This window comes from Dermacentor andersoni, chromosome 5 (assembly GCF_023375885.2).
Source record: "Dermacentor andersoni chromosome 5, qqDerAnde1_hic_scaffold, whole genome shotgun sequence".
Lineage (NCBI taxonomy): Eukaryota > Metazoa > Arthropoda > Arachnida > Ixodida > Ixodidae > Dermacentor > Dermacentor andersoni.
In genome coordinates, this window is record NC_092818.1 from 103876107 (window position 1) to 103885611 (window position 9505).

The window sequence follows — 9505 nt, forward strand, 5'->3', positions numbered from 1 at the left end:
CGGTGAAGCACTTGCTGGGAAGCATACATGTGCGCGCAAGAAAATAACAGGTGAAGGTAGCGGACGTATTCTGCTATGTGCTATCGCTGCCATCGCTTTCGCGAGAGCAAGACCACTTTATGATGATGATCAAGTGGTGGCTATGTGAGCGTGAGCGTATCTCACGCTTTGACAGTGTGAAATGGTGTGGTCACAAATTTTGCTCTCGAATTCGCAAATGGTTCTTTTTTAAAAACATGTGTGGGGTCTTACGTGCCAAAACCACTTTCCGATTATGATGCACGCCGTAGTGGAGGACTCCAGAAATTTCACCCATCAGGTGTTCTTTAACGTGCACCTAAATCTAAGTATACGGGTGCTTTTGCATTTCACCCCCATCGAAATGCGGCCGCCGTGGCCGGGATAATGGTTCTTTTACTCGAAACCACAGCGACCATGGTGAAATTACGGCAGCGTGTGTTGGAGTCGTTAGTGTCAAAAACCAATGAAAGACGAGCCCGAAATGCGACTTGCGTCAGAACCGTAGACGCCGGTGTCAGTGAGGCGGCGGGGGGGGGGGGGGGGGTGAAGGACCATCACTAACAGCCAGAAACGCAGCCTGCACTGCTGAGCAAAAGAGGCCGTTACAGTTAGGCCAGCTGGAGGCGTAGCCGCGCGTCAGGATATGTAGGGCTGGCGGAACAGACCGATGTGTTCACGCCGGACTGTTTGTCAAAATGCATTTTCTCAAATCTAAAAACTGACAAAGACCGTCTTTCCAGTAGCATGCCGGCCTTCCCCCCGCTAGCGCAGCAGTTAGACATATAAAAATGTTCAGTACAAACAGGCGATCAGTGTATACCTTAGAAGAGTTAACTGCTGGGCTAGTTGGTGATCTCGCATACTGACAAGATTTTGCGGCAAAAAACAACACAAACAAGAAAGACGACGAGACCACGGGCGCTCGTGGTGTCGTCGTCTTTCTTGTGTGTGTTGTTTTTCGGCCCAAAATCTTTTCAGTATGCAAGATCAGTATACCACGCGAAGTGAAGCTAACAGCGTGCACCGACCAGCGCGTACGACGCAGATGTGGACAATTAGCATACTGCTTAGTGTTACGGATCTGTATCCATGAATCAGATGCCTAGGAGAACAGGCAGATGAATGCATTAATAAATGGCGCTACTTTAATTTATCTCTACGGGTCTTCGGCTGGCTGCGTGACACCATGTAGGACAATGACGCAGTTTTCGTGAAACGTAAGTATGCGGGAGACCCCAATTGAAAGCGCTTCCGCCGTAAAAACGGTGTAGCTCCTGGTAGAAAAGAGAAGCTTAATAAGCTTAACTCAATGCATAGAAGTAGCTAAGGTACGAGTGCACAAAGGCAACAATTCGGCACCAATCTGCATCAAGGTCATTGAACAGGTGGGCACTACTCGCACACGCTCTCTTCAAAAGCTTCCGTGTTTGCTGTGGTGAATCTGCGAATTTTGCTTCCATATCTAATAAGCAGCACGGGAGACCATAGGATAGAGATCTAGCATGGAAAGCTTTTGAATTTAGTTTATATTACAGCGAAGCTGTATATGGCTAGGTTCTGGAAAAGATTGCGTGCGTCCATTGAGCCGTGTAGATGGAGAATTTCTCCCCAGTGGGCCAATCCCGAAGGTAGTGCAATCCAAGGCTGATCAGCGGTGGAGCTGAAGCCGGCTTTAAGCACTCCGCCAACTCGCAAAATAAGTATAATATCTTAGGTCCAAGTACAACGCGCATAAGATATTAAGCTCATAAGAACAGTTAATACAGTATAACCCTCGTCGACCATGTCTACGTTCGCACAGCCCTCTCTTCGTCTACTCTCCAAGCGCTTGCGTGTCTCCTTTCCTTGCCTTCCGCTCTGCCGTGGTGGCGGTCCCGTAAGCGTGCTGCACGCCAGGACCGATAGGCGGAAATAAATGTGAATCGTCCATGTGGCCCCAATCCCGCAAACTTGGCATGATTTACCGACGCAACGGCCAGGTTTCGGAGGGAGATTGTGGAGAACCAATTTTGTGTGGCCTGTGCTGCGTGTAGCCACTTTGGTTTCCGAATGCCCTCACAACCATTACGGCACTGCCGGACGTCGACCGAAGCACGATCGTTTTGGCTACGCTTAAGCACTGTGTGCCGTCGGAGTGCGGTGAGTGCGTGTCTGTTCTACGTGCCGGTATTCGTTAGTAAAATGTGTTGTGCCGCGTTTCGCAATAATACATGGGTATATGCACCCCGGTTCCTCATCACCATACGAGGCTCAACATCGTGGAGGAGCGACTATTCGCGCCTCGCCTTCCATTTGTGTGCATACGGCGTTTGACATATGGCAATGAAGAGTTCGCCATTAAGGGGCCCACATTCCCAGCTTCGCTGATCATCCACCTTCAGAGGGTGCAATGGCAGTGAATTGCTTCTCATGCTAAGATATCCAAACGACAGGTAAATATTTGCCTAAAACAGTGCTGTCGAAATGCTTGCTGCTATTAGATTCTGAGAAACAGCGGTGTGGTATCGTAGTTAGGAATCTTACAGAAAAGAAAATTGGGGCTACTCAACTGCACCTGACAGCTACCAGGTAATGGGAAGCATTCGTGGTTTGTTAGGGAACAGCTCTTATGAATTATATAACTATTCCGCCGCGACGGGTAACGCCAGACTCATTTCAAAAGTACCAAAGGACTCTGGTAAACCTTTTTGAGACGTGTTTCAGACTGATGCGGAGTGGAGCTCATGCTGTGGTTTGTTTTCGTCATACCACGTGACCCACGTTGACGAGAAATAGGTTCATTAGAAAGTGACTCATAGTGGCCCTAGGGGCATATACCCAGTGGCACAAACTCAGTGGCCCCCGCAACACATACCCAGTATCCTATTTGGCGTCGAAGAAGTTCATTGAAGAACGGTACATGCCCATAGAGCTTTTCACAACATTACCTGGAAGAAATGCTGGCGATGAGGCGCTGTTGCATGCATGGGAATGCCCTGATGTGGTGTCTTCGAAGTGAGATTGTTCTCAGAGAGCTAGGCCATCTTGAAGGCGTGCCTAGCTAGCACCATTCCATCTGCTACAATGACTCATTTTATATAAAACCAACAGGTGAAATGCAGTTTTAAATTTATTATCACAAAACAGCGCGTTTTCTTCAATCATGAGGACTTGTGCTTGGATGTGAAATTATACATGTTAAGCGTTGAAAGTAACGGTACGCTGCTGAACTTGGAGGAGAGACGACAAGGGCTGCGCTCGCTTTACGAACGTGTGTCGTCTGTTCTTGCTTTTCTGCTTGCCTTCGCTTGGTTACGAACTGCAGGTGAGTAAACTATGTAAAAAGATGTACTGCGGGCGAACGAATACTTTTACAGCGAAGCTGTATACCTCTACCGTCCAAGGAAATTTTCGTGTCGTGGTAAACAAAACATACGTGGGCCGATCCCGGAGATAGTGCAATACCGGCGCGACCCGCGGCGGAGGTGAAGCAGCCGTTAAGCACTCACCATAAGTGGGCCGATCCCGAAGATAGTGCAATGCCGGGCTGATCCGCGGCGGAGGTGAAGCAGGTGTTAAGCACTCCCCAGGCATGGGCCGATCCCGAAGAAAGTGCAATACCGGCACCACCCGCGGCGGAGATGAAGCCGGCGTGAACATCGCACATTTTATACCGCAGTATACGATTGGTACCGGCCCACATTTCGAGACAGCGATATCCTCCTGATCGGCCCAAGAAAACGCCAAATACCAGTTCCAGAAAACTGCGTTGAACTTGTCAGGAATGCTTCGCAATAAAACAATAAAAAGGCACGCTATTTAGTGCTTTTCAACAACTGAGAAATATATTTTTTCCAAATGTTGTATTCAATTTACATGCTGTAAACTTTGCCTGCCCGTCGGCGACAATGTTCATCCTATTGGCTTTAAATTTCCTCTCGCTAGCAATAATAGCGTTCCCATAACAGCTCTAAACTTGGGCTGTTTTAAAAGGTATTTAAAACACTCCGCGATGCTTGCATACGCAATTTACAGCAAAGGTTTTAAATACTCCAACTTTAAGGTTGGGGATATTCGTAGTAAACTGGAGTTTACACTTTTCAATTTTTGACAATTTTTAATAAAACATAGACAATCTCATTTAAAAATTCAAAATGAACAGTCACTATAGTTTAAGCTTTTCTTTTAAATGCAACAAACCTCGACAAATTTGGTGCAGTAGTTGCCGAGAAAAACGAATTTTCTTTAACATGTGTTTAGATAGGAGCACCTGAGCTAAAGCTTCCTCTAAAGCTAAAGCTCTGGCAACCTTGTGCTTAGCAGCTCAGTACTGTAGCCGCTAAGCCACGACTGCAGGTGCCGGCGCTCCTCATGCCTTTATTTAAGAGAAGAAATTAAAGATAGCTTCAAGATTTTGTGCTTGATTTCCCGGTGACTCGTCAAAATACTCCGCAAAACTCCAACCCTCGCCTAAGAGCCTGGATACATCATTAGAACTGCCGTTAACAACAAATCCTTGACGATGTGACGCAACACTGGTGCGTCGGCTGTGTGTGCATGGCCGGTTGATTTCCAATTTTAACCACGCATATCGATCCGTTCAGAAGCGAAGACGCTTTCCGGCTTGGCTTCTTCTAGCATATGTGCATCTGCCTAAATTTGGGTTCGTGCATCCCACGTCTGCGATCTGTCACTATACTTCATATTTCTCCCCAGCGTTAGCCCAGCGGTCGCTTGGTATAAGTGCAGCACAGCTCATCGCATCCCTTTCCTATAATATTCCTCCGCTTCTCCTGTATTGCGACAGCGAAATAGCGCACGCTATGTAAGCGTGCGTGTGTATTTGAATTGCGGTGCGTGATAGATCCAGCTCTATACGCACAGCTTGTGCTCAGGAGCGAAGCGAGTACAGCAGCTTTCATACCGACTACAACTCTTGCTGTGACGTTCTATACCCCCCCCCCCCCTTTTTTTTTTTTTTTGTTAAACAGCCTTTTGCGACGCACAGGCTCGCTATTGTATACCCTGCTCGTTTCATACCTTTTCCCAGCGCACCGACTTATTAAGAAAACTCTGCCGCCTAAAAAAAGAAAATTGTTTAGCTCTCCGATTTCTTAAGTGAGTTTCAAATTCATTGCGTTGGCTTTTTTCGTACACACTATTATAAATGTGTAGTAACAAGACGCTGCTTGTGTATCAAGTAGACTGTATTTCAATGAAATTCTTCTTCTTTGGTGTGAACAACAGGGCACGCCATTTTTATGTAATATCTAATAAAGAGAATTCTGATGACGACAACGTTACTCAGTTGTACGAGGACGTAGGGAAAGCCACGGGCGTTATAACGTAAAACTATTCCAAACTTTTCTAATGCAATCCTGTAGTCAGCACTCCGCCATTGGTCTAAAATTTTTTGGACCCCCCCCCCCCCCCCATCTTTGCCTGTCTGTCACGCGACGTCACGAAAACCGCGCTAGCTCTCCATCCGATATGGCGTGTACACACTCATTATGCATAATTGACGGAACAAAAGAAAAATAGTTAATTCCGATTCGACGCCTTTTTGCCATTAGCCCTCGGCTATTGGTCAAAAGTTTTCGGGTGACACCCACTTCACCTCCCTGTCACGTGACGTCAGAACACCGCAATAACTCGCCATGTCAAAGGGACGTGTACGCGTGAAAGATGCATTAATATGCCGAACAAAACTGAATTTTCTTCTGAATAGCCGCAGGCGGCCCCGTTCCGAAAGGAATAAAAGATGGCTGCCGCCGATTGCTCAGGCACTGGCTACTCGCACCTGCGGAGAGCATGGGTTTATTTCCATACAATAATACAATATTTCCATACAATAACACTTTCGAGCACTTTCGGCACGTTTGCTACCGCGTTCTGCCAACTCTTCCTTGCTGAGGATCCGTTTTAGCGGCATTCTTAGCCTTCCGTTTCATGCCGCCGCGATTTTCTACCAGCCACCGCAATCTAAGTAAGGGAAAGTGGAACAGTCACCGACGCCGGCACCGCCTTTTTCATCCGGTTGTCGATTTTCAATGCACTGGCTCGGCCCCATCGAATCCCTCTCCACTTCAGCGTGCTCCTCGCCTCTTGTCAGCCAATTAGATAATACAAGCCGCTCAGTGTAGGTAGTGTTATTCGTTTTTAAAGCAAACAAAAATTACCTCATATAAACGACGAGAACGTTTGATTGGTCTGTTCAGACAACCCTGTGGGTCACCGCTTGATGCTTGCGATGGCGGTTACGCAAATTTGACGTAAGGAAATTGGAATAAAAAACATATTGGAATAGTTTTACGTTATAGGACCCCTTGTCAAAGTGCATGCTCTATAATAAGAATTGGAACAAAAAATGGCGATGCAAAATTTTGCGGCATTGTGAAACATTGAGATCACAAAGTTCCATTGCGTCTGTTGCGCTACGAGTATGAAAAATTACTCACATAGGGCAAGGATACGAAATGCAAACAATACTGTGCGCACCGTTCTAAGCCGTAGTTCTCTTTCCTTCCTTTTTTTTGGGGGGGGGAGGGGACGCCGTCATTATTAACGTCACCAGGGAGTAGTGACGCGCCAGCCTGCATGCCACGCCAATGTGCTCTCTCCCTGCAGCGAATTGGACTTCAGCCACCCCCTATAGCATCGCACAATACCACCGACGTCTCGCTCGCTCGCTCAGCCATGTCTGTATACGTCCCTAGGTGTGCAAACACAATCTGCGCTTCGCTATCGCATAAGAAAAAGAAAGAAAGAAAGAAAGAAAGAAAGAAAGAGAAACAAAAAGTGAAAAGGCATCTGCAAGCCACCGAAGCTGCTGCAAATATACTGCCCTGACTCAGAAAAAGAACAAAAAGGTGTAGGGCAGAAATGGATCAAAAATACTGATACAGCAGACACTCTCAAAATGGAAACAGACAAGAAGAAACGCGAGCGTTGGGAGAACAACATTGTTCGGCTTCGAGAACTGCATCCCGACACAAAGAATGAAATAGGGGGAATAGGGAAAAGGCGGAAAGGAAAAGGGAATCCTGAGTATCCAGCATGCGTTCTAGGGATACCATTGGTGCTCACGAAAAGTGTTAGATTTATTTTTCTTCTTGTTCCAAACATATTTAGATTCGCTCTTTCCCAGCTCCTCTGTCGCTCCTGTTTTTCCTTTTCTTTTTTTCTTTCTTGATTGAGTTTTCTTCGGCACTCACATATGCGGAATCACTGCACTCCTCCTTATAGTTTATTTCCAGTAGAACTGCTCGCAAAAGGAAGGAAGCTTCCAAGATGCAAAAAAAAAGTAAGAAAGAAAGAAAACGTGACCGTTGGCGGCCAAAAAATAAGCACGAAACCACCTTTCTCCACAGTAGGATGCAGAGGAGGCGCTAGACACGCTGACACCCGTGCGATCGGTACGTTGGGTCCGATATTTGAGTTTCGCCAAAGCCTTACCTATACCACCCTCTCTGCCTCACACATCTCCCCTCCCATCTCTTTCCCTTGTCGTGAAAAGTAGGTGTCCGTGTCACGGGTAGCATCCATGAGTCGCAATGAAACTAGGACAGCCGCGAATTCAAATTGAATTGAACAGCCGCACGTGATAGGACTGGCGACGAGAACGAAGACCTTGGTGCGCGCATTTCCAGCGTTCACCACTCGGGCCTCCAGCCGGGGTTTATCGGAAGAGCACGTACACCGCATTCTTGTTCGGTTTACTACTCCGTGAGACGCCTCTGAGAACCCGCACGTATTGAACACATGCTCTGCTCACTCTTATTCGTGTCTCGGAAGCGAGCTGCCAAACAGCTGTGACGAGCACTTCAGAAATTCCATTGGCCTGTGGTTCTGCTTTGCTTACTTCGTTTTTCTGAGCATTCTAAGCCTTCAAGTCCCGACATAACATTCGATAAAACTGTAGCAAACAGGTACCTGCTCTACGCACTTAAGTAAAATCAATAAAGACATGACCTTGGTAAGAGACAACTTGATTATATGATAAGGTCGACGCGCTTCGAAATTTCGCGGGGTATCAGCATTTAGCAAAGTTCTATGCAGCTGCGTTAAAGGGAATCTAAAGGTTAATACTGAGCCAGCTTAAATAGTTAAAGTACCGTTAAATCTGCTATACCTGTGTATGTCCTAATTTGCACTCTCGTCTCATAGTTATGTGCTACCAATAGGCTACTGTGCAACGAATTACAGTGCCAGGACGATGCGGTTAGTTGCACTAATAAGACCGCAAAAGTGTTTGCAGATATCAGGCGCTGTGGAAACCGGTTTGGCCGTGAGAGAAAGGAAGAGAGAGAAGAAAAAGGAAAGGCATGAAGGTTAACCAGAGGGGAACATCCAGTTTGCAACCCTACGCTGGGAAGAGAAGGGAGGGGGAGGTAAAGTAAAAGGAAAGTAGGGAGGCGGAGAGATGACTAAAGGGAGCGCAGTTACACAATCACAGTCGGTCATTGTCACTGCATACGATCACCCCACAACACAGTAGCACTTGTCGTACTACAAACATCAGTTCATGCTACAGCCGCTTCTCCAAGTCTGTAGTCCTTAAAGGCTGCAACAGTGCCCTCGTCGCCCTACGCTGTGATGGCTTGTAATGTCGGCACTCTAAAAGGATTTCCTCTTTTAAAAGCCTTTGATAAAATGTTGCTATTGCAGAATACTACAGTAAGCGTAAAGAGTGGACACTCCCGTAGGCCCCAGCGGCCGACTTTGGCTCTCAGCGTACCTAGCGGAATCGGCGAAACTCCCCAGCCTCAAGACGGCCGCCGCATGCCGCCGAATCTCGGAGGCCATAACTTCATTTTCGTTTCTCTTTTGTGTGTGTGTGTGTGTGAACAGTAACGTCGCAGGCGTCGAGTGATTTCATGCAAGTGCTTGCGCTGCTGCTTGTACGTTGCGACGACGAGCGCACAAAGCTGTTATTTCACTTATAACGTTAGTTTTATTTAAATTATTCGTTGTTTCAAGCTCTTACTTGGCGCAACAATCATGCCAACTGTTAATCAGGAAGTTGAACTTTATCCTTTCTGATATTGTACTGCTAATAATGCACACCGAAAGGAGTATCGTAAATAAATTTCATCTTCCTTCCCTATCAATCAGCTTGCTGGATAGCCAAGAACGCGAAAATAGCAGACAAGAATTTATTGCAGAAAGATTGTAAGAAAAGTGGCAGATACATGAAAACGGGAAGAAACTGCGAAATGCAAGTAATACGGGTGTCACATGGAGCACATTTAATCACGACGAAGTCTGATCCGGATTGAATTTCTCGGTCGCGATTGGTTCCTTTGCGCAAGATTTGCGACGCACTAGAATCGGTTCAAAATCGTGCTGTTAGATTAATTCATACCTCATACTCATACGACGTCACCGTTTCATCTCTGAAATCAGAACACGGCTCATCAATGCTTTGATGTCGACATCACATTTGCAGTCTTTCCATGTACCACAAGTTCTTCTTTTCTTCCCTTAGTCAAGAGCATTACATCAC

General features: G+C 46.6%; 1 pseudogene; it reads right to left on the bottom strand.

The window, feature by feature from the left end:
* Positions 1-1627: 1627 nt before the first annotated feature.
* On the bottom strand, positions 1628-1806 carry LOC126532537 (U2 spliceosomal RNA; annotated as a pseudogene).
* Positions 1807-9505: the final 7699 nt, after the last annotated feature.